General features: G+C 34.0%; 1 long non-coding RNA gene and 1 pseudogene across 2 annotated transcripts in view; both read right to left on the reverse strand.

The window, feature by feature from the left end:
• LOC307181328 overlaps positions 1–26075 on the reverse strand; it is a 592448-nt gene that overhangs the window by 358125 nt on the left and 208248 nt on the right. The gene's annotated exons all lie outside the window — the stretch shown is intronic.
• LOC307182657 (peptidyl-prolyl cis-trans isomerase A-like) lies at positions 690–985 on the reverse strand (annotated as a pseudogene). Its single transcript has one exon. The product of its transcript is annotated as a peptidyl-prolyl cis-trans isomerase A-like (transcript).

Here is a 26075-nt window from a genome sequence, read left to right on the forward strand (position 1 = left end):
TAGTTTCATGGATATGTAAAATAATTGACAAAGAAAGGAGTAAGGAAATGAGGACTTTAAGCATCAAGTATACTGACTGCAATGACAATACCTTACCATAAGGAGAGCTGAAGAGAAAGAAAAAGAAAAGAAAAAGAAAGAAAATTACTTCCCTACAGGATAAGTTCCAGTTTAGTGAGGGATCAGACCTGATATTTAAACACAGTACTTGAAAAACCCATTCACAAGAGGAAAATCAAATGTAAATAAAAAGAGTTTTAGCATTTGAATATCAACACAGATTTGGATAAATTTCAATGTCTTTATTTCAGAATTTTTGTTTGTACTATGCAAAGGATCAAGCAACTCCCTTCCTCATATAGTCAAATGATTGAGCTCATTCACAAAGCTGCGTATATTAAATGGTATAAAGTATTTGAAAGATACTTTTATTCTTTGATCAGATTTGGATAAAACTGCAGAATAGGTAAGATTTTTTAAATTGCTGTTTAGTTTTTATTTTATAATCATAAACTTAACTCTTCAACCTAGCTAGACTTGAAGGGGGATAAAGAAAATATGGAACCCAAGGAACAGTAGCAAGAGCACAAAAGTTATAGGATAATGAGAGCAGATGGAGGTGGAGGGGTATTCTCCTGAACTACAAGAGAAATGGTCTGGTGATTGAGATAAAACCTAAGTTAAATTTATTACAGTTGTTCACAGTGGGCAATGGTGATCTTGCTGGTCTTGCCATTCCTGGACCCAAAGTGCTCCATGGCTTCTAAATCATTTATAAACTCTTTTACCTTGACAAAGACCAACCCCTCAGTCTTGGCAATGCAAATAAAAAGTTGGAACTGTTTGTGTTGGGCCCAGAATTTGCCATGGGCCAGATACCAGGACCCGTGTGCTTCAAGATGAAGCTCTCCTCATCAAACTTTTCCCCATAGATGGACTTGCCGCCAGTGCCATTAAGGCATAGGAAGTCTCCACCCAGGCACATAGACCCCAGAATAATTCTGTGAAAGCAGGAATCCTGATAACCTTTCTTCCCAGTGCTAAGAGCACAAAAGCTTTCTGCTGTCTTTGGAACTTTGTCTTCAAAAAGCTCAAAGGGGACACTGTCCAGGGACTCATTGTTGATGGCGACATAGAAAAAATACGGTGAGGTTGACTAAGCTGGTATGTCTCCCGGTGGCAGCAACAGCATCAGCAAATCCCAGAATAGGTAAAATTTTAATTGAACTCTCTATTCAACTTTTCCTTCTCATGTGTTCTGTCACATCTCCCAGAACAGCACTCCTCATGCATCTTTAGGCCTTAATATTCTCTTCCCCTCTAACCTTAAAAAGGAAAGCTGATAAACATATTTTGATCAGATTTCAATATCTCAATATCTTAATCCTCAAGCTATTTCCTCATGTACTTATCCTGAGTGCTATGGAAGAAACTGACATATTCTGCTGTGTTCTCCACTTCTTGCACATACATTCCAGCCTCTGTTACAGGTATGTGTAGCCACATGACTGATTACTATCAAGAAATGGTACTGGAAGTGTTGTGTGTCACTTTCAGGCCACAGACCGTAAAACCATTTGGTGTCCTCTTTGCTATTTTTCTTCTTCCAGGTTAGGGTAGAAATGTTTACGCTGACCATGGAGAATATACGTCGAGGAAGGTAAAGACTGCGATAGCCTGCCTCTCTGAATGACCATGTAGAGAATCACCCTTCTGTTGATCTCAAGTACCTACCTTTGGTCATTTACAAAGAAAATCATAAAGTTCTGTTCTGTTCTGTTCCTTATCCACTTTCTGTTTCAGTGAGTAGATTATGTCACTTTAATACAAATGCTTATAAAGATCATTTACATATGGTGGCATTTCAAACATCCACACTCATAGGTTATAGAAAGAGGAAATTTTGCTTAGCAATTCATCCTACATATCTTTCCATACTGGTGAGAAAAAAATTATTTTACTGTTGTAAAGGCTGCATAATATTTCATTTTGCCATATTTTATTTAACTAGTTTCCCATTGATAGGACATATCATACTCCATTCTGTTATATATTTAAATGTAGTCAATGCTTACTGAAAGTCCTTTCATACCATAGTTTTATCATCCCTGATTTATTTTAATTTATATTACATCAGTTGGCTGAATTTTAAAAATTTCAATTTTTGTCAGGAGTGCTTGGATGCTGTCATGTCCAAGCACATTATGTGTTTGAGATTTTTTGTCTTTATATTTGAATGAGAACTTGGTGAGGCCAAAAAAAAATCTTGGTTTATGCTTATTCTCTTTTAAGATTTGTAAGACAATGCTCCTCAGTCATCTTATGCTGAATGTTTTAGTGCAAAGTACTGAGACAAACTAGATTTTTTCCTATATTTTTTGTAATGTGTCTTCACCTGAATACCCATAAAACTTTATCTTGGTGATAACTGAAAGCAGAGGCCTCCCTGCCCACCCCAAATTTCCATAGAATACATTATTTCACTCTACTACTTCAATACTATATAAGGATATAGTAAATATTTACAGCCCTCTATCAGTTCCTCTTTCATCAGTATGCCATTTGATCTGGAGATTCAAATTTTAATCTAATGACTATAACTACTCTTTTGTAGTGTTAATAATTTTCAGGAGCTTCACTTATGTCTTAAGTTGTATCACCTTTGCCTAACATCTTTATATATTACCATCTCTTGGGTTTCATTCATTCATTCATTATCTACTGCAAATTAACATGATTTTTCAAAAGTGACATTTCTTTCCTTAACTCACTTTTAAGATGTATCCTTTCTAATCCTTATTGCTTTTAATTTGTTTCACTTATTTTATATCTTTATTTAAAATTTAGGTATCCTTTACAAAAGTGAAAACATTTATTACTTCCTAATATATTCTCTCTTCTCGGTTATCACATATTTTTCATTGCCTTTATTTCCTTAAGAGTCATACTCTCTGTTTTATGATAGAGAGTAGTATTTATCTGATTGTTTTATTATATAAAAGTTCCATGTGTCTTATTTTTACCATTTACCTAACTTTTATTCATTATATTTCTCTTGTCTACTAACCTATCAATGGATGCACTTCATGCTGTGCTGTCTTTATTATTAATAATATTTAGATAAGCAAAGACTGTCAAGAGAAACAATTTGCCTAAGGATAAGTGATAAAGGAAATTGGGAAATAAACTGGAGGCAATAAGGAACATACTTCCAAAATACAGAACTGGAGGACAGATGTAACTAAAGAATGTTCCAAACAGACAGGTCATCTTTGTTTTCTGCAGCACAGATCCTTAACTCATAGCAATGGTCTGAAGTTAACGTGCGATTTGAAAAAGATACAGTGTAGTACTCTACATGTGTGGAACTCTTTGTTTTCAAATAAATTTACATTTCACAAGGTCCAAGGTCCTCATACCAGTCCTCATATAAACTTCCTGCAAAATTTATCCCACTAGTTCTGCTGACATGCCCAATCTAAATCATTCAGGAAGCATATCTTGAATTTCAATCAGGTTTCTCAGGAGACAAGAAGAGTAAAACGCAATTGTTGTAAAGAATATAAAAACTTAATATGTTTTGGGAAATAACAGAAGGAAAAACATTTCAATAAGAATTTTGGACATGCAAAAATTTTCCAAGTTGAAAGTGAAATCAAGAAGAGCATTCAGTAAGAGAGACCAGAAACACTGAGTCATTAAATAGCTTTTTATATCTCAGAAACATTTTTGATGATCACAAGATATAAAAGAGGGCAGGGTGTGTGACGCATGGGAGTAAGTTAGGAGAGAGATTATGTAGGGTCTCTTGATTAAGCTAAAGAATTTATGCTATCTTTTATGGCACAGATAATCATATAAGTTAAACCTGGTTGGTATACACACCTCTAGGTTTTTTTTGTTGTTGTTTTCTTTTAAGAAGAAATCTGGCCATACAGTACATGGTAAGCCAGTGTGGAGAGAGATTATTGATAAAGAGATCTGATAATTCTCTTGGATTAGTTCAAGTAAAGGCTAATCAGTGATGATTTAAACAGTGGCAGTGTAGTACGGGGGGAATCTATTCAAGAGCAAGTTAACTAATAGATTTGAGAAAACAACTATAAAAATGTCAATGAAGTCGGACTATGATAAGAAAAAAGGAGAAGAGAATAAGTGGAGCTTGTTGACAAGAGAATTTACTTTTATTACATTATATCTTGGAAGGGTAAATCATAAACTCAATAAAAGTTTGAATTAAAGTAATCCTAAATGGGAATTCTATATGAAAATGTTTGTGTGAACTTTCAATAATGTCATTCTGAAATTCAGTATAGTTTAGAGAAAGAGATACTGATTCAAGAGTGCCCAGCTTTGAAATAAAAAATAAAATTATTAGAGTTAATAATATGCCATTAAAGATTTGTTGAGTAACAGTTAAAGTAAAAATAAAAAGTAATCAAATTAAAAATGGCTAGGAAGTTCATCATTTAATGTGTGGGTACACGAGGATGACCTGCAAAGGCAGGGACATAAGAAATGTAGCAGGAGAATCAGCCGCTACCAGAAGAAATGAATTGCAGAAGCCAAGGGAGAACATGTTGTAAAACTCAGCATATGGATAATACTGTCAAAAACTGTAGAGAGTTAAGATATGCTAAACATTTTACATAAATCAATAAGTATAATTTTATAAAAAGCTAAAAACCATAAGTTGATCTTGAATATAATTTAAAAGGGACTGGGTAAAATTGTTTGTGTAATGGCCAGACACTAGTGTCTTAAGAAATGTATGCCACTGAGTAATATGAGAAGGTTGAGAAAATAAGTACAGAACATTATTTCAAGATGATGTTGTGGTAAAGGAAGGATGCATTTTGTAAGGAAATGGATTTTGATAGGCTTTTTCTTGGTTGATTGGTTGTTTTCATTATGAAAGAATGCTTGTACACAAGAACTGGGAAAAAGACAGAGGGAAGACAGAGAACAAGGATCAAAGAGAAAAGGAAGGAAGGAGAGCAACAGGGGGAAAGGAGAGAGAGAGGCATAGAGGGAGGAGAGGGAGAGAGAGAGGGGGGATGAGAATGAATGAATGAATATGAATGAATAATGGAATAATGTAAGTACTTAGGGATGTAAATTTCCTGAAAAAGATTTGTAGGAGGCAGAAGGAAAGAAGAGATATGAGTTTTGAAAAATGAGAGATAGTACAGTCTCTATGACAGAATGAAAAAGTAGAATAGGTATGATTAGGAAGTAAAGGGGATGGAAGTGTGTTTTTCTTTTTTCTGACATTATTTTTAATCTCTAAAATATGAGGTATGAATATTGCCTTTACAGGAGGGAGGCAGTGTCTCTGTAGACTTAAAAATGGTGTCAATGGGTTTTACAAAGAACCTATGGCACTACAAAGATCTTTATGACTGTGCTTAGAACCCAGGTATGTCTGGAAAGTATGGATTTATGGCTTCAGTTTCAAGGTTGTGCACTTTTCTCTAGCAATGTCAGCAATGTCAAGCAATGTTAAAATATCCAGTATTAAAGGTGAAAACGGATGACTTGTTTTATTCAATGCTTAGACTAGTCAGAGTTTAAGGATAAACATGAAGTTGAGACTGTTGGTAGTCTTGGGGGGAAAAGTGTTGTTGTTATTAAATCTGGAACCCAGGTTTAGAAGGTTCTTACTCTGAGAGCCCTTATTTCACCTGAAGATCACAGTGTATAAATTCTTGCATCAATCTGTTTTTCCATACTGAAACATCTTAGTCTTTGTGCCTATCCTTTAATAATCCCTACATTCACACAGGGAGTAGTACCCACCTTTCCATCCATGCCTAAATGTTTTACCTCTGTGTTCTCTCCACACCTATAGCTCCCTCATTTTTCATTCTCAGAAACCTTTTTAATCTCTTGCTTTCCAATGACTTTTTGTCTGCAGTTTCAGATTTTCAGATTTTCTTTCTCTTTACCTTGCAATTACCATATGCTTCCCTGTTCCTTTTCAGTCAAGTTTTCAGTTTATAGACATTGTTTCCATTTCTTGATCACACATATATTCTCTCTTAATTTAGTCTTGCTTCTGACATAACCACATTTCAGAAATAAAAATAAATTATCAAAAGATTCCCACATGCTGGACTTTCCTGGTGGCACAGTGGTTAAGACTCTGCCTGCCAATGCAGGGGACACAGTTTTGATCCCTGGTCAAGAAGATCCCACATGCCGCGGAACAACTAAGCCCGTGTGCCACAACTACTGAGCCAATGCACCACAACTACGGAAGCTCACGCGCCTAGAGCCCGTGCTCCGCAACAAGAGAACCCGCCTCAATGAGAAGCCCGCACACCGCAACAAAGAGTAGCCCCCGCTCGCTGCAACTAGAGAAATCCCATGAGCAGCCAAAAAAAAAAAAAAAAAAATGATTCCCACATCCTTTTTGCACTTTCCATTTTCCTTGACCTCTACTGTATGTGGCAGCCAGTTCCCAAATGTCCCCTAGCAATCCCTGCCTGCTGGCATTCATACATTTGACCGTAAAAGGGTTGGTCTATGTGAACAATAGGATATGGCAGAGACGATGAAACAGTACCATTGAGATTGTTATGAAAGACACTGAGGCCTCTCTACTTCTGTCTCTGTCTCTCTTCACTTCCTGGGGAAAGTTTGCTGCTATATTGTAACCATTCCTAATAGAGATGCCTACTTATTGAGGATATTCTGACATTATCACATCCCCCTGTTTTATTTCCTGGTAGCACTTATCACTATCTAAATGTATTTCATGCATTTATTTTTATGTGTTTATTACCTTTCTCCATACTAGATAGCAATGTCCGTAACAGCAGGGACTTTTACTATTTTTTCACCACTGAAACTCAAAACCTAGAACAAGATCTTCATGGACTGGATCAATGACTGTTTATTGAATAAAAGAATTTAAACGCCTCACCCTCACAGAAAAAAAGGGGAGAGAGACAGAGAGAGAGTTTTATTACCCATCCCTGCATGTACCATAAGAAAAGTATGATGAATTTAAGTGCTATGTGTACATATTCCATCAAACCAAGAAACATAATTTCCATATGTCATCTTTCTAATATGGTGCCTGGCAGCTTCCCTGATTATTGGCTGCTTCTGTGTAGTCAGTATAAATGTCACTTGACACTGATTTTCCATTTCAGGATGTACAAACTCATACTTTATTATTTTCCCAAATAACCACCTCCATTTTGCTCTAATGTATGTGCTGGTAGACAACCCCACAGTATTCACTTTATAGTTCTCACAACTGAAGGGAAGAGGAAACTGCTTCCCATGCCACCATCTCAATATCCTCCCCTAAATCAGAGTTTTAATACTGGACATCTAGATATGGTTTGATTCCATGAGGCTTGCAGTAGATTCAATCCATAAGGTGTTCTGTAAGTGAAAACTTCTGATCTGTTGATGTTTCTAGCAGTCAGCAAAACCTGGGACTACTAATACACATTATACTTTTGTGAATCTTTTAGAGTATTGTTAAATGATGGTCGTTATTATTATTGTTGAGAATTTTCAAAATATTAATTGCATATTTACACTTTTCAATAAAATTTTTATCATTATTGTTTCTGAGCCCTTAGAACTTCGGATGAAATTTTTACATATGCATTCAAATATATTTACTAAGTAAAAGCAAGTCTTAAAAATCTGTTTCTACAAAATTTGCTGATGTCCAGCTATAGGACAAAAGTGCTGCCATTTAACAACAAGGTATAAAACCATTCCAGAAGAGGCAAGCTTAAGATTCTATGAAATGTGTAGAATATTTCTAAGATAAAAAATTAATGAATAATAAATATGAAGTATAACCATTTACAATCCCTTCATCAGAGTAAAATCCAGGAATCAGAAACTAGCTAATTATATACATAATTTTTGTCATTGTATAAATTAAATCACACAACAGAAAGCATAATTTATAAATACTTAAGATTTTTAAACATATAGAATGAAAGGAGCTGTTTAAAGCCTCTAAATGCGTGGTATCACGTTGTCTCTAAATTATTTTTAAGTGCCTCTCATTTTGTTCTATATGATTCGCTCTGCAAAAATTGGTGGTTAGGTTTGATTTACTCTACTTTCCCCATAGAGTTGTTGGAATTGGCTTGGCTTTATGTAGTTTATAAGTGATTTCACAGCTTCCACATAATTAATTCTGCTACTATTCTTTGATCTTTAATCAACATTTAACATTCCTCTATTTATTTCTAATGGTACCCTGCAGCTTTTAAATTTACTTTATTCCTGCTTTATTTTCAAGGCCTAAAAGCAAAGCTTAATTTTCTAGGTGTAACAACAGGAACAAAACACCTGTGCTTTAATTTCAATAGCAAAAATAAAATAAAATAAAATGAGAATTAAATAAATAAAAATAATTGAAGAGAAAACACAAAAATTAAAACAAAATACCTTCTATCAAGTCCTTAGAATCTCATTCACTGCTCTTACTAAGGTTTTCTAATCTTTAACGTATATGTGCTGTAAGTTCACCAAATTTAAATATCGTACATATTTAAGACCTTAAGATAATAAATATATTGATGCGTCTTGAACAAAAAAGCTGTGAGGTCTAAAACATATCCAATAATTTTAGGGATGTTTTTACCTCAAAAGACCCATGAAGCACACAAAATGTACCTACATTCCATGAGTTAGTGCTATATTGTGACACTGATTTTCAATATAAAAAAATCACAATAAAACATTTGGTTTTGTGCTGTAATTGATAATTGATTCTACTTAACAAGATCAAACATCCTCTAAGGGAACACACAAAAAATTATATATGAATTGAAAGTTTTTTTAAAAAGTAGGTGATACGATTCTATAGGTAGAAAATGCAGTCTGTTAGAGTTATAAATGTACAATATATTTCAAGTTTAGATATAAGACGATTCTACTTGCAAATTTTTTTACTAAATGGTTTAAAAAAATAAGTTACAGTGTTCCCAAACACTCATTTTTTACATTAGGTGATGTATTCACTAACTTTCAGGATAATAAAATACGGTGTAAAAATACTCTAAACATGCATCTGACTGGAGATAATGCTAAAACATAAAGACTTGGATTGAAAAAGTTTGGACCTGAACTCAACCAACAGAATAATCATGACATTATCTAAAAATCATTTAGTTGGTTAGGAAAAAGAAATTTATTTACAAAATGGGTAGAAGTACAATATCAAACAGAGAAAGAGAAAGGATGCACTGACTTAGAATTCACAACTGCCCAAACTTAATATAGCTTTTTATATAAACTGCATTTGACCTCACTCATTTATTTTTTAGACACAATATTTGTCTTCATGTTTCTCTCTGTATCTAGGCTTAAACAGAAAATGTGGAATTTTAATTTCAAAACGTCAATGAGAGACTTTCTTTTCTAGTTAAAATGAACAACTTGTAGAAGTACAATACTCCCACTGAAACAATCAGATTGATATTTGATATACATAGATATAAAGATAGAAAAAAACTCTTGGAGCCCTGCTGAGAAAGCAAAGATTTAAAGTGCTAAGATCTCGAAAAAAAAAGGAAATCAAACAGACATAAGTCAATCTTGCCTCAAGGCCAGTGGCCTGTTTTTGGCAAATCTAAGCAGAAGGCTACTGTTGAGGAAAAAACGAACCCGCAGAGTCTTTTGTAGCCTTATAAGACTTGGAAAGCAGAAAATGGAGTTCTGGGCTACAGAAGCATCTGATACATATGGGTCAAGATTCCAAAGAGAAGAGAGGCACAGAAGCATGAGTCTTTTATTTTGGTGCTTTTTCCATAAGGCATATTCCAAATTCTAAATATACAAAGACCAACCAGAGGATCTTTCTATATTTAGAATTTACTATTCTAAATATCAAAACTTAAATATAAATAAAATGAAAACCAGTGGATTTTTAGCAGTTTCACCATTCTGAAGTGACAAAAATATGAGTTAGGAAAGCAATCCTTGAGAATACCACAGGGTCAGGGGAAAACTCTTGAAGACTGGGCAAAACTGACATTGATCAAATTATACAAAGGTTTCAAGCCAGTCTTGGGCTATAAAATCAACTAACGACCTACAGATGCTCCAATTATTCCTATCTAACATGAGCATTAAAAATAACAAATAATAAATAAGTTCAATATTTTTAATGAGGATCCTGATTCCTTTTTTTGCCATTTGCTTACAACTTTTAAGCCTCACTCCTCCTTCTTGCCTTATGTGCCCCACATCTGGACAAGCTGATATGGTATTAAATGTGATAAGACCCAAAGAATAATGGAGATTCAGCATTTCAAACTTCTCAAGTAAACTGACCCAGATGTTTTCATGCCAAAATATCATGGTCCCTATTCTTCCCAATAAAGGTCCCTAACCTTGGATTATGAGATCTACATGGGTTGAGAATTCTCTGTATCTGGAGTTCTGCTTCCCTTTCTATTAGCCTTTTGCCTCAACCTCAATTCTTTCTGCATCCAACTGCAAGAGATGAGTCTCCAAGCTGCCAAAGAGGCCCTCTGGCTTTCAATTTTAGCCTTAATTGGTGATTAATCAAACTCAGGCTTTCAATGTCTGTCTTCAATGCCATGAGATTACCCAGCAATAGCAGTTCGATTCCACAGTACTCTAAATTAGTCCTTCTCCCATACTTGTCTAACACACCAGGCACTGAATGACTAGTGCATTCTCTCCTATCCCATTCACCACTGATGGGAGTTTTGACAATTAATTACACTATCAGTGTACACCAGGAGTTATCAGCATTCCACCTACTTTCAATAATGGCTCTCACTGTCAGCCTGACAGCAGATAATTCCGTTTCAAAAACTCAATTTAGAGATTTCTTCTTGGAAACACTCCCTTTACCAACTCTCTTAGATGTGTTCTCTGGAATGGTCTCTGAGGTAGAGAAAGAAGTTTCTTGGCGGATGATCTCAGAAACAATATTTGAAGGGATTGAGAGAAATTAGTCTGAGTATAGGAAGATGTTCTACTGCAATATGTTGCAACAGAAATCTGTGATGATTCCATTGAGAACTCTGGAGCTGAGATGGCCTTTTATATTGGTCCCAAATTGAGGTAAGGGGGCTTGGTTATTGTATCCCACGTGATATTAGATGTATGTTGCCTTCCTGGAGAATGTATAATCTTGGGTGATGCAGCTTCTTTCCTCCAAGGACAATTCTCTGAGAGGAACACATAGGTGAACTGTCAGCAGCAGATATTCTTGAGAGCCATGATAGTAAAAGCTTTAGTCTAGAAGGGAGATTTGGATAGCACAACCCAGAATCCACTATATTACAGTTTGTATAATTCTAACTTTCTACAATTTTAAAATAGGTAAAACTAATCTATAGCAATAGAATCAGGATAGAAGTTAACTTTAGGATGATGATTGGAATAGGACATGAAAAGTGTTTCTGTGATGTTCGTAATGCTCTATTCATGATGTGAGGAAATAGTACAGGGGTAAGTTCAATTTATGGAAATTACTCAAGTTATAAAATTATAAACTGTACATTTTTGTATGCACATCATATTTCAATTAAAATTTAGTTTAAAAGCAATATGTCACTCATACACATAACTGAAAGGATTTTTTATAATTTAATCTTTACTTTTATACAAGTTCGTATTTTGGAATTTTCTCTTATATTCTTTATATATAATTTAATATTTAATTTTCAATAGTGAAGGTGAATAATTATTATGATCAGGATATTTTTTAAACGACCAGTTTGATAGATTTGCATAATTGCTTAATGGATGTCTAAAATGTTCTTTTCCCAAATTATTAAAATAAGGATGTCTAAAATGTTATTTTCCCAAATTATTCAAATAAGGAAACCAACCAACTGAATAATTACAAAAATGCCAAGGACAACTGCTTTAAGAAATATATACTTTGGTAGTTAAAAGTTATCTAGCTCAACCATTTTGCCTGAACAAGATTAGGAGATGGAGTTGACTAAATTAAAGGAAAGACAATATAATGGCTTGGTAATTGCCATGTAAATACCCCATCATTACAGTGTGAATATGTGATTGCTTCTCTCCTTTAAAGACGACTCTAGTTTACATGGTATTTACTTAGGGACTATTAAATGTAATTATAGGGTGCATTTCAGGAGAATGGAAACAAAGTGAAATTTGGTTTTGCATATCTATATACTGTAGGAGTTAACAGTTTTTTGCAAAAGTCATTTTGTTTGGATAGAGTACATTGCTTGTCCCTGTCCTTAACCAACTGATAAAGTTACAGAGTTGTCCCAGAAGAATTTTTTAACATGATATAACTTTCCTAATATGTTGCATATCTTATTTTACAGTATAAGAATATTGCTGCTGAGGAATAAAAGGATTATCTCTGGGTGTTCAAGAAATTTGTCAATGACAGTGATGACACATGATGATCTTTGTTACAGAGTTTTTATTACAATGCTTTTTATAATACATAGATGACAATACACAGACACTAAGACTCTGTAGCAGATATTCTGTGTTTATGAAAGGTGTTTCTACTGCCTGCTGGGGAAACCAGACTACATTTCCTAGCCTCCCTTACACTTAGATGTGACTATCTGACCTAGTTGTGGCCAAAGGATTGTCCTTGGAGTTGAAGTACATCACTTCCAGATGTAGTCTATTAAGAACTCCTCCAAGTAATGTCCATGTCTTCCCTTTCCCTAACTGCCAGCCAGAGGCAGACAAGCTATCGAAGCCTCTGAGGCCCTGAGGATAGCAAAGACAAAACATGAACGGAGTCTAAATGCCTAGATGACCAAGTCCAGCACTGTTTAAAGACTGGAAATATCCACATTGTACTTCGTGTGAGTGAGAAATAAACGTATCATGTTAAAACACTGAAATTCAGAGGTGTTTGTTATAATATCCACTTACCATAAACAATTATTTACCCTAAATAATACAAAAAATTAGCTGTAATTGATATGCTGCCGTTAAAAAACTGAACTGTGTGGCATTTGTTTAATAGCTGAGGAATGGACAAAAAGAAAACAGAAACCTAGAGATTTCTGTTGAGCTGTAACAAAAGTTCTATCTGCCATAACTTGGAAGGTAAGTCATATACATAATTAGACAGCTGCTCTAGAGAAAGTGATTGGAAAAAGGCAGAATAAAAAGGTGTGTTGTTTACTATTGGCTGCCTTTACCAAAATGTTTCTAGAAAGATATGTTACAAAGTATAAAAAGAATTGGAGAATGTCCAGAGATCAAAGTCATTAAGGATTGGAAAGGCAACTGTTTTAGACTCTCTTCTAGAAAGTGCTAAGTATGGGGGAAAAAAAGTTGAACAAAGTTCAGTGAAAATTAGATAGGTAAAAAAAATTAAATAGCTGAGAGAGAAAAACAGAGAATGAGACAGCTAGGAAACTCAAAACTAAAGTGTAGTATGGAGGTTCCTTAAAAAACTAAAAATAGAGTTGTCATATGATCCAGCAATCCCACTCTGGGCATATATCCAGAGAAAACTCTAATTCGAAAAGATACATGCACCCCAGTGTTCATAGCTGCATTATTTACAATAGCCAAGCCAGGAGGCAACCTAAATGCCCACCTACAAATGAATGGATAAAGAAGATGTGGTACATATATACAATGGAATGTTACTCAGCCACGAGGAGGAATGAAATAATGCCATTTTGTGGCAACATGGATGGACGTAGAGATTATCATATTAAGTGAAGTAAATCAGACGGAGAAAGACAAGTATCATATGATATCACTTATGTGTGGAATCTAAAAACTGATACAAATGAATTTATTTACAAAACAGAAATAGACTCACAGACATAGAAACCAAACTTATGGCTACCAAAGGGGATGGCAGGAGTGGGGGAGAGATAAATTAAGAGTTTGGTATTAACAAATACACAATACTATGTATAAATTAGGTAAACAACAAGGACCTACTGTATAGCACAGGGAACTACATTTAATGTCTTGTAATAACCTATAATGGAAAAGAATCTGAACAAGAACATATAAGTAAAGTGTATTTAAGAACTTTGTCTGGGAAAGAACTATGGGTGCTCTTATTGACACATGGAACTGATTGGAGTCAAATAGATCAGAAGGTTAGCAAGTTTTCACAGGAATTATATAGCCAAAAGAAACTGAGAGTGTTGTCTAAAAATGCCTGTGGCTTTTCCAGCCTTAAAAAACCTGCCAGTAAGTAAACTGCAAGCACGTGTAGACCCCAATCAGGACATACTTTATTCACATAAGATATTATCACAGAGGATAACAAGAAAGGCCCTACATATATGGTGAAGCTAAGGCCCTAGGAGAACTACGATTAGAGAGATTGAGGACATTTCTCCCCAAAATCAAAATCAGAGTCTAATGACGAAATTTTCCTCATCAACCTCCACCACAAATGTGAATCTTCTTAAAACATGTCTAGCAGGATATCAAACACTGAAATATATCTATGATGCTGTGTCTTTCAATTTCCATATTTTATTTTGTCATTCTGGATCTTCTCCATCACCTTGTATTTGATGTTTTAGGGGCAGATAACCTGTTTTTTCTAGTTCATTGATGTCTAGGCCAGAAAGAATTATGGCCAGACCTGATGGAGAGAACACAGTATCAGAAAAGCTTTAAGGTGGATGGAAAAACTAGATAGGATGTTGGCTTGTCTCTTAAGGTTAGTGTGTCCTATATGTCGGGGGGAGAGTAAAACAGGTATTTGTTGATTAAAGGTCAGGGGCTATGCAGAGACTGCTTTTCCTGCTACTTTCCTGTCTGAGATTGAGTTCCCCCAAAACAGACTCTGAGATGCAGATTTACAGGTGGGTTTGTGGTGCGTAGGAGTAGAGGAAGTAGGATTCTATAAAGGAAGCAGTTGAACTGTTGTTAATTCACCACAAAGGCCTTGGTCATCCCATAGGAAACACTGGAACTGAGAGGGCCCTTCACAGTTGTCCTGCCTGTGGCAAAGCTGGCCAGGTCTTTACAGCCCACATTGACCACTCAGAAGTGGCAGCCTCTGAGGATGGGGCAAGAACTAGCTGTGTCAGATCTCTTCACCTGAGGGCAATTTTTAGAGAAAGAATTAGTTGAAAGTTAACCCCTACCAGTACTTCAAGCAGCTGTAGAAATAACACCTCGGTCCTGAAGGGGGAATCTGAAGGACAACATCTACTATACTCCAAGGCAGCAAAATTACATTTTCTATTCTGCCACTCTTGCAGTCAGGTATGGCTACATGACCAATGGATATGCCCAATTTATAGACCTGGTTAATAAAATTCCCCTGCATGTTCCTCCACACTCTTCTCCCCACACATACTGTTACAGATGATCCAGCAAAAGACAAGGCTGCACAGTGAATCCAGGAGGTTAAACAAACCTTGGATCCTAAATGGCCAGGATGAATATTGTCACCTGACAAGCAATATCTAAGTTTGGATTTTTTATAAGGAAAAAAATGAACCCATTTTGTGTTAAGGGATAAAGATTTGAGAGTTTTTTTGTTATAAACAGGAGGCAATATTATTTATGCTAACTAATAAAGATCCACACTGTGACAATAAATCATATATATGTGACATTATCTAACTTTATCCAAAGTTCAAAATAATAGTAGTAATGATGATAATGATAAGAAAAAAATTACAAAAAGAAATAGGGTCTGCATATTAGTAATTCACTTGAGCTCCCCTAGTTTGTTTGTTCATTGGTTAATTAAAGAATAAGAACCTGCTGTATTAAAAAATAAATAAAATAAAATTCAAAAATTCAAAAAAAAAAAAAAAAGAATTGGATTGAATCACCCAGGTTCTTTCCAGCATTAATAATCAGTGATTTTATGACATCTTTGGGATAGAATGATTCTAAAAATGATAGAATCATTTTTTAGAACTTCATAATTCCATAAAGCTGCATGGGTCACTCAAGGTGAAATTTGATATTTAGAATTCATGCCAAAACCCATGGACTTCATTTACTGTAAGTCCTATGCTTCATCATTGGCCAAGATTCAGACTTAGATGCCACATGTTCATGATTAATGTGCTGCTTTGGGGAGTGTTTAATGCCTTTTCTGCCAGCAATCTAACTTTACTATTGATTGAATGAATTATCACGCCTCTCTCTCAGGACTGGGTGCTTCACACGCAGGTCATCTTAATGGATAGACTACTTATATCCTAGTAGAAAGGATTTGCAGGAAAAAATTTCCCTCTTTCTTTCTAGAAATTGGTCTGTTTCTTGTGCTACTAGAAAGATTTTCCATGATTCAGTTCATCATAATAATAAGGATGCTTTCTCCTCAAAAGTTGTCTTTCCTGGCTATTCATAGTTGGCCAGCCACGGTGTCAGACACTGAGAGAATCCATTGGTATAATGAGTATTCTAGGGGTAGTACTACTTAATAGCACATACATACAGCTTCCAAAACTTTGTACAGACAAGAGTCATGAGGGAGAGTTTCAAGTAAAATTAATAGCCACCTGTGCTTTAAAAAAAAGTCAATGTATTATTGAAGTGGTATTCCTTCAAGGCTGCACAGCTGGTTTAATGCTGATTATGCTTTAAGACAGAGAGAATAATTAAATAGGATAGAAAATGGTGTAAGGTTATTCATGACAGAAAAGATGCCAAGAACACTACAACAAAGGCCAGTGCCTGATAAAAGAAGCTAAGATAAATTTAATGAAAAACTATTAGCTTACAACTTTTTTTTCCTTCATCTGAAGGAGCTAGCTTTGTGAAAATACTGTACACACTTGGAGAGTTCTACACTTTAAAAACAACTCTAATACACATTCTTGTTGTACTCATTTCTGTGGTGTATATGCAGTGAATAGGACACGTAAAACCCACTTAAAGTTTAGCTTTGTGGGCTTTTTCATACATACATATGTTAATCAAATAAAACAATATTCTTAAAGAAAAGGGCTCTTGTGAGATTAAATTAAAACATAAATGAAATAAAAAATTTCAGAGGTACAATCCTATCATAATTATTTTAATGGGTATTCATGAAATAAACCTATATCATTAGGTAATTTTAGGGAACTTGGATTTCATTGCTAATGCTTTTAAAAAATTTATTAGCATTTGATTTTCTCTGTCATGCCCTTTTGTTAATGATGCATTGATATTAATCTTCTAAATATCGATGCTTCTTTAAGCATAATAATTAAAATTACTCAAATATTCAGACATCATTTTTAAAAAGCAATATTAAACCCATTCATGTTGTAAATTCTTATTCTCATTTTTTAGAGAGTTAACATTATGATATTTTTCACTTGAAATGACTTGCCTCATTTAAATTAGGTTATTTTAAATGTTATTTCCTTGCTGAATCCATTTCAAAAGTTTACTAGCTTTGCTATTATTGGTTAATATCTGAGATCTTTAAGTACACAGACACATATGACTTTTAAAGGATTTCAGAATTTTTAAGAAACAATTTAAATATATACATACACATACACATTCACGGAGTCCGAGGTCTGGGGTGATTCTACTCGTCTCTGATGAAATCACTAAAATTTACAAATTAAAACCCTAACTTCAATGGCTCTAATAAGTATATAGAAAACATCTAGTTCTCCAGTTGGATGGTTGCACAAATGCATTTCATAGAGGAATCACAACTGTTACATTCTCTTCTATGAATTATAAACTCTCTAAGCAACGATGCATTTCCCTGAGCATCTTCTGTACTCTCATTACATCAGACAAGGTAAGAGCAGGATTAAAACATCTCTTCACTTTAAAGAGGAAACAGAACTTTGGGCTGGGAATTCCTATTTTAAAGAAAGAATTATTCCCATAGACTTTGCATTGGTTCAGTGGCAAAATTGGCTCTACACTCTTTTGCTCAGCTTCCTGCTGGTTGTTCAGTCTGTCACAATATATAAAATATCCTTGCTCTGATATCACTGCAAGCTTTCCAAGCGACTGCATTCCAGACGTAATTAAGAATAAACTAATGCCTTCAGACATGCTACTTTCTCCATTTCAAATGATCATTTTACAGAAGAATACATTATATTTTTTCCATCAGAGTTTGATTTACTACTCATAGCTGAAGAATAAATTTGATCTCTTTTATCTATTGGATATTTCAGAATAAATTCCTACTTTCATTTAAAAATTTAGTAATTTCAAGTTATATTACCTCTTCTTATCAGTTCATGTTCTCCCATTACCTTCAACTCCTCCTAAAAAAAGCATCTAGCAAGTTTTTCATATTGCTTAAACTGATTTTCAAAGATAAGGTAATAGGAACCCAAATGGAAAAACCCATTTTAGCTGCCCTTTAATAACATGCTTCTAAGAGATATATTGGGGTCTTATAATTCTTAGCTGACTTTACAAAATGGAAAATTCCCCAGATATTATCTTGATATTTCAGGCATTAGTGAAACAGGGAAACAAATGTTTTGTTTTTTAAATCAAACAGAAAAAGTGTTTTTTGGAGAGTACTCAGATGTGGCCTCAGAAAAATTTAGTTTAGAGATTTCAAGACTTCATTCTCACTGCCAAGAGTACAGAGACCATATTTTATCCTTCTCACTAATTCTTGAGATACCATGTTTCGTAGTAAATACCTCTCAGAAAATGTCACGGTCACCCTTCCAACTGTTCTCCTTATTGAAAGAAACACTGCATCTTCAAATTAACAATTTTGAATAGATAACTTCTAATGGCGTTAAAAATGCTCCCAATTCAACTCTCCAGGGATATTCATTACCACCACATTCCTATTCTCAAACCTGATTCTTTTGGTTAATAGGACTCATAAAAGATCCCACCCAACTATGTATCTTGTGTTTGAACCCCCTTTGTACATCTAATAAATGATGCCCCTAAATATGCTGTGTGAGAGGCAATATACAAATGTCTTTTCCAAGCTTCACGATGTGAAAACCAAAGAATTCCTTTAGAAATACCTGTCCACTCAATGGACTTCACACATTCTATTGTTTTATCTTGATCATGGGTAGGTTTCTTGGAAATCAAGCAGAAATGTATCACCTCTGAAACATCAAATTATCCACTGAAGCCACTGCCACTGAAACTATTTTCTTTTTAAACCAGCTGATTTCACATGTTTTACCTTCTAAATACACACAGGCATTTAAAAATATTTTTGTATATGTTTAAGGCAAGTTTATAACCTCCCACATATAGAATACCTGTGTCTACCACATTTTAGTTGAAGTGAATAAACAGTCCAGTCGAAAGACAGTATTTATTTCAACGGAATTACTTTTTAAGCTAATTTTCATTAAGGCATTAAATATTTTATTCAAAGTTCATTTCTAGTGAAATAAAAAGATTGTTCTAGCAATTGGAAGATAAATTTGGTATGTTTAATATTCAATATATTGAGAAATGATTTAATTTTGGAAATTATGTAATTGAAGTACTTGGCTTACTCACATGATATAGCCAATCCCTAAGAAATTAAGCAGTGTTTTATCAATAAGAAAAAGAAAAAGAGTGCATTTATGTGAGCAGCTGTTCAATTTCCAGATTCACCCTGATTCATCTTTGTTTCAGTTTCTCTCGCCCTCAGCAGCAGTTCTGCAGACAAGCATACGCTGACTTTTGGTAAGGTATAATCAAACCACTTCTGCCTTATATTTTTTAGACCCGATAGGCTTTTATAGGATAGTTTTGATTAAAATATATTAAATTGTTTCACTTCTCAGAGTGGGGTATGACTGGAATCACCTGAGTTCGTGAAAGAGCATGCTGAATCCAGTGAGACACTGCTGCTTTTGAAGGCACATGACATGATTCCCCCATCACTTCATGTAGCCAGACTGCCACCAAACTAAAACCTGGCAAACTTGTTTTAAATTTCTTGAGAATGCCATGTTCCTTCTGATCGCAAGGCCTTCATGAATCCTATTCCCCCCATCTGAAATTATCCAATCATACCTCTCCAATTCCACTACCTAGAAGACATCTACTCAATTATGTCTAGCCCTACCTCAGTCTCCTTTTCACTGCACCTGGTTATGTGCTTTCCCAAAACACACTAAACTACTCCTTCATAGCAACTGTCACAACTATGATAAATTTGCTTTTACTGTTTTCCTTTTTTCTGTGTCTGTCTTTTTATATACCCATTAGCTGCCAATAATATTGAACCTGTGTCTGTTTTGTAATCACTTTATTACCAATAAATGGATGTTCCATAAATTTTTAGCAAAAATCCATTCAAATAATACAGATATATTTACAGAAATATTTGGAATGTAGATTCATATTTTTCTTTACCTATCAGAGTGACTTTTTTCAGCAGAATAATTCTAAGAATAGCCTGGAGTAACTATTATTATTATAATTAACAAAATATTTAGTAGGTGCTTACTAGTTAGGATACATTCGGCTGTAAGAAACATGATTAAGAGTTCAAACTTTTACCAATAAGGAAATTTCGGACAAGAAGTCCAAGCATAGGAAGAATCTAGACTTCCTTTAACTCAGTGTTCAATCCAGGTTGTATTCATTTTAGAATTGTAGGTGTTTCCTCAGACTAGACAACTCTGGCAAATCTATGTGTCACTTCCAGAAATGAGAAAGAAAAATTAGAGTAATAGGTTTAATTTGTATACCTCTCTTTGAAGCAGAATGCCAGTGATGTTTCTTAAGTTGGAGTGATATTATATGCCTACAGTTTAATCATTCACTAGCAAGAAGAAAGGGACCACCATGATTAGCTTACCTGGAGCAAAGGATTGTGCCAGTCTCCCCTGAGGCACAAGCCACCAGAAAAGGGATAAAACAAATCAGTTTTCTTTTAGGAAGGAGGAAATGGTTTTGGGGGGATTAAAATTAGGTAGGTAGCAAGAAGTGTCAGAATTAGTGACCAAAAAATGTAAGGTCCTGGGGGAAATAAAATTTTTAAAAAGTAAAACAATTTCTTCTAGCATTTTACATTTTTGCCAAAGAATACATTAATTTAAAAAGTACATTGTGGTTTTGTTTTTTATTTCCTCCAATACATTACACAATTTTCATCTCGTAACTTGTGTAAGCCATTTTCTTCCTTTTTAAAATGTAAGATATTATAGGCTTGATGTTTGGACAGGGTTGTGCAAGAAGCAGGGGGCATGACAGGGAAAGTTAACAGAAAAGATGGTCAGTCTGTAAAATTACAAAAGTGAAAAGAAACAATGTGCTCTGTCTATATTATAGGACAAAGTTATGACAATGAAGTATCTTTTGTCTTGGGAAAAATATAGATAGATAGATAAGATAATATATCCAAGAAAAGCATTAAAAAGTAACATGGAATGTGGAAATCTTTCTTTCTTCTAAGATGACTTTAAAATAATCATAAATTTCTTATGATTCCAAAATAAGGGTTCTAATTTTTTTTGCTTTTCCTTTTTCTTTAAATGAGCTGATATTCTACTAATGAATTTAGTTGAAATTAGATGGAAAGTTCAATTAACATGTATTCCTTGTAGTCAAGAATATTATGAAAGCATCCTAGCATGATACTAAAACTTCAATATATACAAGCAGGGAAGTTAATCACCGTCATTACCATTTATATCTCATTCTGATAACTGCTGAGTCTTGCAGCAGTAAATTACACAGATGCTGTAAAACAGCAAAAAACAACATTATGTCCAGCAGAGAACTCAAAATACCATATACAGTATCAGCCTTAGATTAAATGATTATTTATGTAAAAATAAAGAAAAATAACACTAAGTAACACTGGTTTTATCATGGCAAAGGAGATTTCAAAAAGCTTACTAGTTTGATGCTGGGTAGAAGTAGCCTGCTTTGCTAGTATTACAATTGCTCTGACCATAGTTAATCATTGATTATTCACGAAAACATACCCACTATGGGCACTGTCCAGGCCCCTTTGCTTATACTTTATTGCTCTCTTCCTAACTTTTGATCATTTCAACCCTCATTAGCATATCACCTAAAGGATAACAGAGGGAATGAGGCCTCACAAATAAATCAGTCAAAGTGACTCTGATAGAGGAAAGCACTGGAGACTTTAGCTGCATACCAACTATTAATTATAGCGTAACATTCAGAATATATTACTGAAAGAGTTAAAATTTCAAACGTATCAATAAAGTCAAGCATAAATTATTTGAATAGCATATTTCCCTTGAAAATTTCAAAACATTTAACAGAATGATAAAGTAACAGGAACACCGCACTACAAGACATCAGAGGAGTCTCCTATAAAAATGGTGTCTTGATTCTCAAGTCAATTCTCTATCATGTTATTCCTACATTTTAGGGCACAAAGAAAAAAATATGTTCATGTTTAGCAGCTTTATTGAGATATAATTGAGGTAAAATGCTTTGTATCTGTTTAAGTTTTCACATGTGTGTATTATCACCACTAACATGGTAATGAATACATCCATCACCCTAAGTTTCCTATGAATTTTAGAATCAGCTCTTCCAATTTCCCAACAAAATCCACTAGAATTTTGATAAGGATTAAATTGAATCTGTAGATCACTCTGGGAGAATATGCCATCTTAACAATATTTAAGTCTTCTGATCCATGAATACAGTATCTTTCCATTTATTTAGATCTTTAATTTCTGTCAGCAGTGTTTTATAGTTTGTGTATACAAGGTTTATACTTCCTGGGTTAAATTTATTCTTAAGGGTTTTATTCTTTTTGATGCTATTGTAAAAGGCATTGGTTTTAAATTTTCTTTTCAGATTGTTCATTGCTAGTGTATAGAAATACAACTGATTTACGTATGTTGACCTTACACCCAGCAACTTTGTTGGATTTACTTATTAATTCTAGTAGTTTTTCATGGATTCTTTAGGATTTTCTATATGTAGGTCATGTTATCTGAAAATAAAGATAGTTTTACATCTTCCTTTCCAGTTGGGATGTCTTTATTTTTTTTTTTCTAGCCTGATTGCTTTGGATGGAAATTCCAGTGCAATGTTGCATATCAGAGGTGAAAGTAGGCATCCTTGTCTTCCTAATCTTATGGGGATAGCTTTCAGTTTTTCACCATTGAGTAGCTGTGGGTTTTTCATAAAAATTCTGTCATGTTGAGAAATTCTCTTTTATTCCTAGCTTTCTGAGTGTTTTGATTTTTTTTTTAATTTTATATGTCATGAAAGTGTAAGATTTGGTAAATGCCTTTTCCGCATCAGTTGAGATGGTCATGCATTTTTTTTTTCATTCCTTTATTCTACGTTGATTATTTTTCATACTATGAACTACCCTTGCATTCTTGGAATAAGTTCCACTTGGTCATAGTATATGTAATTCTTTTAATATGCTGCTGGATTTGGTTTGCTAGCATTTCACTGAGGACTTTTGCATCTATATTCATAAAAGATACTGAAAAGATAAAGAAAAGAGATTTATTTTCTTGTAATGCCTTCAATAATGGCTGCTTACAATCACTTCATTATCACATTAATGAGATAGAAAGTGTTCTTTCCTACTTTTTGCTAGATTTTGAGCAGTATGGCTAATTCCTCTTTAAATGTTGGGCAGAATTAACTAGTGAAGCCAGCTCACTCTGGGCTTTTCTTGGTTGGGAGGTTTTTGATTATTTATTCAATCTTTTCTCTTATTATACATCCATTCAGACTTTCTAATTTTTACTGAGTCAGTTTCAGTATTCGTTGTGGTTCTAGGAATAAGTCTGTTTCATGTTGGCTAATTTACTGGAATATAATTTTGACAATACTATCTACAAATCCTTTTCTTTAAATTTATGTAAGGCTATTAGTAATGTCCCCAACTTTATTTCTGATTTTAGTATTTTGAGTTTTACCTCTTTTGTTCTCGGTCAGTCTAGCTAAAAATTATCAATTTTTTTTATGTCTTCAAAGAACTAACTTTTGGTTGTATTGATACTTCTATAGTCTTTATATTCTCTATTTCATTGATCTCCATCTTTATTTTATTCTGCTTGCCTTCTGTTTATAGTTTGCTCTTCTTTTTCTATTTCCTTTGGTTGGGAAGTTAGATTACTGATTTGATATCTTCCTTTTTAATGTAGGCATTTATTACTATAAATTTCCCTCTAAGCAACGTTTTCACTGCATCCCATAAGTTTTGGTATGTTATGTTTGTTTTCACTCATGTCATCTAATTTCCCTTGTGATTTCTTCTTTGATACTTTGGTTGTCTGAGTGTTTTTTAAATTATTACTTTCCACAGATTTGTAAATTTTCCAGGTTTCCTTCTGTTACCAATTTCTAGCTTCATTCCATTGTGGTTGGAAAAGAAACTTTGTATGATGTTAGTCATTTATTATTTAATTTATTGATACTTGTCTTGTGATTTAATATATGGTCTATCCTAGATAATGTTTCATGTGTACTTGGGAAGAATACATAATCTTCTGTTGTTTGGTAGAGTGCTCCATATATGTGTTAGGTGTATTTGGTTTATAGTGTTCAAGTTTTCTGTTTTCTAGTTGCTATTTTGTCTAGTTGTTTCATCCATTATTGAAAGTGGGATCCAATAAAACAATTTATTTATCCCTTCAATTCCATCAATTTTTATTTCATATATTTGGAGACTGTGTTGTTAGATGTGTATATTTTATAATTATTAATAGTTCTAGATGGATTAATTCTATCAAGTTTGTCTCTTGTAAAAATTTTTGCTTTAAATATACAAATATATTTTGTATATTACATGGAATGTCTTTTTCCATACTTTATTTCCAAAGTATTTATATTTCATTCTTAAGTGGATGTCTTAGAGATAGCAAAAGTTGAATTATGTTTTGTTTTGTTTTTCTTTCTATTCTGTCAACTTCTGCCTTTTAAGGGGAGAATTTATTTACATTTAATGTGACTATTGATAAGGAAACATTTCTACAATTTTACTATTTGTTTTCTATATATTTATGTCTTTTGTGGTTGCTAATCAACTTCTCTCTTGTTTTTGTTTAATTGCTCTTTTTGTGCACACCATCTTGATTCCCTTCTTATTTCTTTTACTGTGTAGTCTTTAGTTATTTTCTTAGTGGTTACCCTGGGGGTTGTAATTACCTTAAATTATAATAATCTTGCTTAAATTAATAACAAATTAGTTTCAATAGTATACAAAAACTTGCTCATATATAGTTTCATACTCCCCCACGCACACTATATTTTTATTGTCACAAGTTACACCTTTATAGATTGTAAGCCCTTTGAAGTCATTTTAGAGTTAATATTTTATGCATCTGTCTTTTAGATCATATATTTAAAAAAGAGAAATTACAAACCAAAGACCTAATAATACTGGCTTTTATATTTACCTATGGAGTTATCTTTTCTGGTACTCTTTATTTCTTCATATGATTTCAAATTACTCCCTACTGTCCTTTCATTTCAGCCTGAAGGATTCTCTTTGGCATTTCTCATAAGGAAGGCCTACTAGCAATGTATTCTCTCTCTTTTTGTTTAGCTAGGAAAGTCCTTTGTCAGGACTTTAAAGATGTCATCTGCTATTTCTTCAGGACAAAGGTGGAAACATAGGGTCTGTCAGGTCTTTTCTGAGCATGTGTCCAGATTTATGCATGGCCTTCTACATTCCACACAACATGTGGGAGCTTTTCAAAGCCCAGTTCCTCCATAAATCTCCTTTCCAAGCCTCCTCCTATTCAAACTTTTTGTTCTGGCTGTTGTTTGCCCCAAATGTTACCAAATCCCATGTGTTATTGGCTAATTTCATTTGTCTTTAAATGCTTTCAACACACACTGCCCTGGAAATGATCTCAGTTCTGGGGAAGGTCCAAGGTAGACAAAATGAAGGCAAACCCTTCAGGGATCCTTCAGGGAACCAATAGACAGGTCATAAGATACAATCACAATAAAGATTTGGAGAAAAAGGTCAGTTACTCCCTCTGTAAGAGCAACCAGTACCAGGAATGGAGGCTGCCATCTTCAAGGTTTCCCCAAGCTGAGGAGTGAGAGATGATAATAGAGTATCTTAAAATCACAGAGCTCTCATCAAAATCCAGCTGTTTTATTGTTTCTTTGTTAAGCATTCTCTTGATTGTGTTAAGTTTTTGATTAAATGCTAGAATTGAAAAACAGTTTATTCTGACAGT

This window comes from Stenella coeruleoalba, assembly GCF_951394435.1.
Source record: "Stenella coeruleoalba genome assembly, chromosome: 2".
Taxonomy (NCBI): Eukaryota; Metazoa; Chordata; class Mammalia; order Artiodactyla; family Delphinidae; genus Stenella; species Stenella coeruleoalba.